Here is a 5,467-nt window from a genome sequence, read left to right on the forward strand (position 1 = left end):
TGGGAGATACCAGGCTTAACCAAATGGGCATATACAGATTTGTTCATTTGCTTGCTAAATGTGAACCGTTATCTAAATCAGTGGTCTCCAACCTTTTTGGCACCAGGGATCAATTTTGTTCCACCTCAGATCTTCAGGCATTAGATTCTCATAAGGAGCACACAATCCAGATCCCTCAAATGCACAGTTCACAATAAGGTTTGCGCTCCTGTGAGAATCCGTTGCTGCTGCTGATCTGACAGGCATCTGAGGGGGTGTTCAGGTGGTAATGCTTGCTCACCTGCTGCTCACCTCCTGCTGTGCAGCCCAGTTGCTAAAACTGACCATGTGGTCCTCTGGTCCGTGGCCACTGGTCCGTGGCCTGGGGGTTGGTGACCCCTGATCTAAACAGAAGAAAGGTTTTAGGTTGTAAGCACTTTCAACTCTGTGGTTTGGCTTTGACTCAGAAAACAGAATGCAAACCAGTAAGTCTTTTAGAATCTTAGAATATTTTATTCGTCTTGTGTCAGGGAGTGGATGACTTCATCATAAGTACATTCCATATGCATAGGCTTTTGTCAGAATCTATGTAGCTTGGATCCCTTCAGTATTACATTAGGTTTTATGGTGCTCTTCCATCTTCTCTCCTCTTTCTTTTCATTGTAACTTTTACCACAGTAAGCTGTTACATCATTCAAATGACTCTGCATCCTATGTTGAATAGTCTTCATTATTCTGTAATATCCTTGGGGGTATCCAAGATTGCAGGGTTCTGGGCATACATGTTAATGCTTTTGCCAAGACCTTTCTTTTTATTCATTGTTGTGACCCATTGTGTTTGCTTATATTTAGTTTTTGCTGTTGATATCATTTATTCTTTCCTAAGTCACGTTTTCTGGTAACTGCTTTGGAATGAGTCATATATGTCTCACTTACAGAGCCTTCCTCTTTCTCCTCCATTTTTTCTTTTCTTCAATTTTCTGTTTTAAAGCTTTTATTATGGAAATTTTCAGAGTATAGTGAGAGAGAGACACTAGTATAATAAACCCATGTACCAATTTCCTAACTTTGACAATTTTTTTTGTGCAGTGATTGTGCCACTGTACTCCTGGGTGACAGAGTGAGACCCTGTCCCAAAAAAACAAAAACACAATTAACTTTATACTGTTCTTGTTTTATTTCTTTCCTCCTTTTGTTGTTGTTGCTGTTTGTGATGGAGTATTTCAAAGCAAATTGTAGGCATGTCATTTCTTCTGTATATGTTTCAGTATGTGTCTCTTAACAGATACAATGTTTTTTAAAAAATATCACATCTAACAAAGCTGACATTAATTCATTGTATCCTCTAATAGTCTGTGTTTTTTTTTTCTCCCCCTGAAAACTACCTTATGGTGGTTCAGGCTGGGCATGGTGGCTCACACCTGTAATCCCAGCACTTTGGGAGGCCAAGGCTGTTGAATCATGAGGTCAAGATCAAGACCATCCTGGCCAACATGGTGAAACCCCATCTCTACTAAAAATACAAAAATTAGCTGGGTATGGTGGTAAGTACCTTTAGTCCCAGCTACTCAGGAGGCTGAGGCAGGAGCCAGGAAGCCGAGGTTGCAGTGAGTTGAGATTGTGCCACTCCACTCTAGCCTGGCAACAGAGCAAGACTCTATCTCAAAAAAGAAAAAGAAAAACTTCTCTCATCCACTATACGGTTGCCCTGAAATCATTTCAGGAAAATCATCTCCTTTTTCTTTTACGAGTACACATTATTCCAGTAAGCCAATCCACAGCACCTAGCCTTTTCTTTTTTACATTTGAAACCTCAGAGCTTTTCCCTTCTATATTGGTAAGATTTTTTTTTTTTTTAAAGACAGAGTGTCACTCTGTTGCCCAGGCTGGAGTAAAGTGGTGTGATCTGTTCACTGCAACCTCTGCCTCCCAGGTTCAAGCGATTCTCCAGCCTCAGCCTCCTAAGTACCAGGGATTACAGGCATGTACCACCACACCCAGCTAATTTTTGTATTTTTTTTTTTTTTTAGTAGAGACAGGGTTTCACCATATTAGTCAGGCTGGTCTTGAACTCCCGACCTTGTGATCTCCAGCCTTGGCCTCCCAAAGTGCTGGGATTACAGGCATGAGCCACCACACCTGGTCCTATATTGGTAAATGTCTTTTAAAAATTCTCCACATTACCCAAATAAATGCCACATGTACAAAAATTTAATTCATTCAGATAGTTATCACATATCTAGCATGTGTGAGGCACTCTGCAGGTTACTAGTTATATGATAGTAAACAAAGTACAATCTCTGCCTCAAATAACTTATAGGCAGAACCTTCATAGCTATATTTATGGTACCCCTGGAGTTGTGCTGTACAGAGAGGTTAGGATAGGAGGAGTGACAGATCAATCAACTGGCAATTTTTTTTTTTTTTTGAGATGGAGTCTCACTCTGTCTCCCAGGCTAGACTGCAGTGGAATGATCTTGGCTCACTGCAGCCTCCTCCTGGGTTCAAACAATTCTCATGCCTCAGTCTCCCGCATAGCTGGGATTACAGGTGTCTGCCACCACACCTGGCTACTTTTTTGTCTTTTTCATAGAGATGGAGTTTTATCATGTTGGCTAGGCTGGTCTCAAACCCCTGACCTCAAGTGATCCACCTACCTTGGCCTCCCAAAGTGCTGGGATTACAAGCGTGAGCCACTGCACCCAGCCTAAACTGGCAATTTTTTTTTTTTTTTTTTTTTGAGACGAGTTTTGCTCTGTCTCCCAGGCTGGAGGGCAGTGGTACATTCTTGGCTCACTGCAACCTCTGCCTTCCAGGTTCAAGCAATTCTCCTGCTTCAGCCTCCTAAGTAGCTGGGATTACAGCTGCAGGTCGCTGTGTCTGGCTAATTTCTTTGTATTTTTAATAGAGATGGGGTTTTACCACGTTGGCCAGACTGGTTTCAAACTCCTGGCCTCAGGTGATCCACCCACCTTGGCCTACCAAGGTGCAAGGATTACAGGCATGAGCCACCGCATCCAGCATAAACTGGCAGTTTTTAAGTGTAGTAAGTGCCAGTCTTGGGAGAAGTCAGAGAATATGTTTTAGAGTTTGAGACGGGAGGGATGAATAGAAATCATCTTGACGGAGAAGTAGGAGTTGGAAGAATGTAACAGGCAGAAGGACAGCAGTGTGTACGAAGGTAGAAGGTGAGAGGGAAAAGAGCACCTCTGTGGAATCATAAAGGGTTGAGTGTGATAGGACATGGGATGGAGAGATGGGCTGGAAAATTGAGAGCTGGAAAGATAAGCTAGTTCCTCTCTTGAAAGGTCTTACAGACATGATTTTATCCTGGGGGCACTGAAGAACCACTGCACAGTTTTAACTAGGGTATGACATGATCAGATTTGTGTATACAGAATATCCAGTAATAGTACATTTGTTCTCTAGGACCTAGGCACATGAGTCTTGGAACTGACCTCAGAGCATCCACATATGATAGGTGCTGCCCACTTACAGCCTCAAGGAGACAGCACAACACAGGCTGGGTGTGGTGGATCATGCCTATAATCCCAGCACTTTTGGAGGCTAAAGTGGGAGGATCACTTGAGGCCAGGAGTTCGAGACAGGCCTGGGCAACACAACAAGATCCTGTCTCTATAAAAGGTTTTTAAAAAATTAGCCAGGCATGGTGGTATGTACTTGTAGTCTCAGCTACTCCAGAGGCTGAGGCAGGAGGATCGACTTGAGCCCAGGAGTTCAAGGCTACAGTAAACTATGATCGTGCCATTGCACTCCAGCCTGAGAGACATCTCGTCCCAAAAATCAAACAAAAAAAGGAAGTACGGCCTTCACTCCAGGAGAGTGCAAAGGGCCTATATATAAGACACGGTCTCACTCTGTTGCCCAGGCTGGAGTGCAGTGGCTTGATCTTGGCTCACTGCAACCTCCGCTGCCCAGGTTCAAGCAATTCTCCTGCCTCAGCCTCCCGAGTAGCTGGGATTACAGGCACCCAACACCATGCCCAGCTAATTTTCCTATTTTTAGTAAAGACGGGGTTTCACCATGTTGGTCAGGCTGGTCTTGAACTCCTGACCTCACCTGCCTCGGCCTCCCAAAGTGTTGGGATTGCAGGCGTGAGCCACCACGCCTGGTCAGGAAAATATTAATAACACAATGGGGAAAGTGCTGCCCATGATGTAGCTGAAAATCCTGCACTGTCACTTTTTCCTCATTTTTTTTTTTGCATTTACAAACACACTCTCTGTCTGAGCCTCACTTCTTTTGTGTTTTCTCCACTTTTACCATTATTCTTCTCCTCTTATCACAGGCATTTCCACTGCTTATTCCCTCCTTTTCTTTCTTTGCTAGTTTGGATCCTCCAATACCTTCAGTTTTTTCAAGCTATGAGCCCTTCAAGGTTCCAGGCTTAGTCCTCTTCCTCATCCAAGGTCTAAGTATTAACTTGCCATTTCTCCAGTGAGTGAGGAATGTTGATTCCTTAAGAACTTTCAGGTGCCAGAGAAGGTGAAGGCTATTTGCAATACATGCCCATTTCAACTTTTTGGAGATCATCAAGCAGTATAGATCAAAGTCTACTGATACTGATGAACTTGTAATTCCTATAAATATGCTCTAAAAATAAAAATATCAAGCATATCAGAGAACATATCAAGCATATCAGAGAACAACCAAATCTGTTATCAGAAATTATGAGAGGCTGGGTACAGTGGCTCACGCTTGTGATCCTAGCACTTTGGGAGGCTGAGGTGAGAGGATCAGTTTGAGGTGGGAGCATCAGTTGAGCTTCAGAGTTTGAGACCAGCCTGGACAACACAGGGAAATCCTATCTCCACAAACAAAAATAAAATAAAATTAGCTGGTCCTAGCTACTTGGGAGGCTGAGGTTAGAGGATCACTTGGGCCCAGGAGGTTGAGACTACAGTGAGCCATGATCATGCCACTATACTCCGGTCTGGGTGACAGAGCCAAACCCTGATTGTTGTTTTTTTTAAACGAAATTACCATGGGAAAAATATCAAAAACTACAAGTCACCTCTCTCTCTGGTTTAGATGGATAATCTCTATTTTCCCTCATTGTGTCACATCTGAGAATTAGATGGAAGACTCTTGGCACAGGCCCAACTGGGACCCCCCCCCCCCCGCCCAGGGCTTTTGGGCTCTCATACTTACTAAAGGTCATCCTAAATGGGCCTCCATATTTACATTGAGTTCATATTCTTGAACTCAAGAACCAGTATAAGAGATTCCCAGCTAGCTTTAACTACATCTTAGAATGCTTCCCAAATCAAGGCCAAAACAGGAATTACAAATTCTATAGCATTTCTCATAAAGTACCTTTGCAAACATCTGGATCTTGGCCTCCATTAAAAACACACTATTCTTACTTCCCTGCCACACAGCAGCAAATGAAATATGTGGTTTCTTTAAGGTTTCATTTTTCTTTCAATTTTGTTTAAATTTCTTTAAATTCCATATCATTAAACTC

The 5,467-nt window shown here is 42.9% G+C and overlaps 1 protein-coding gene across 11 annotated transcripts in view; it reads left to right on the forward strand.

Annotated features, from left to right (window-relative positions):
• Window positions 1-5,467, forward strand: part of ZNF410 (zinc finger protein 410) — a 44,209-nt gene that overhangs the window by 35,494 nt on the left and 3,248 nt on the right. The gene's annotated exons all lie outside the window — the stretch shown is intronic.

The sequence above is a fragment of the Callithrix jacchus genome, chromosome 8 (genome assembly GCF_049354715.1).
Source record: "Callithrix jacchus isolate 240 chromosome 8, calJac240_pri, whole genome shotgun sequence".
Lineage (NCBI taxonomy): Eukaryota > Metazoa > Chordata > Mammalia > Primates > Cebidae > Callithrix > Callithrix jacchus.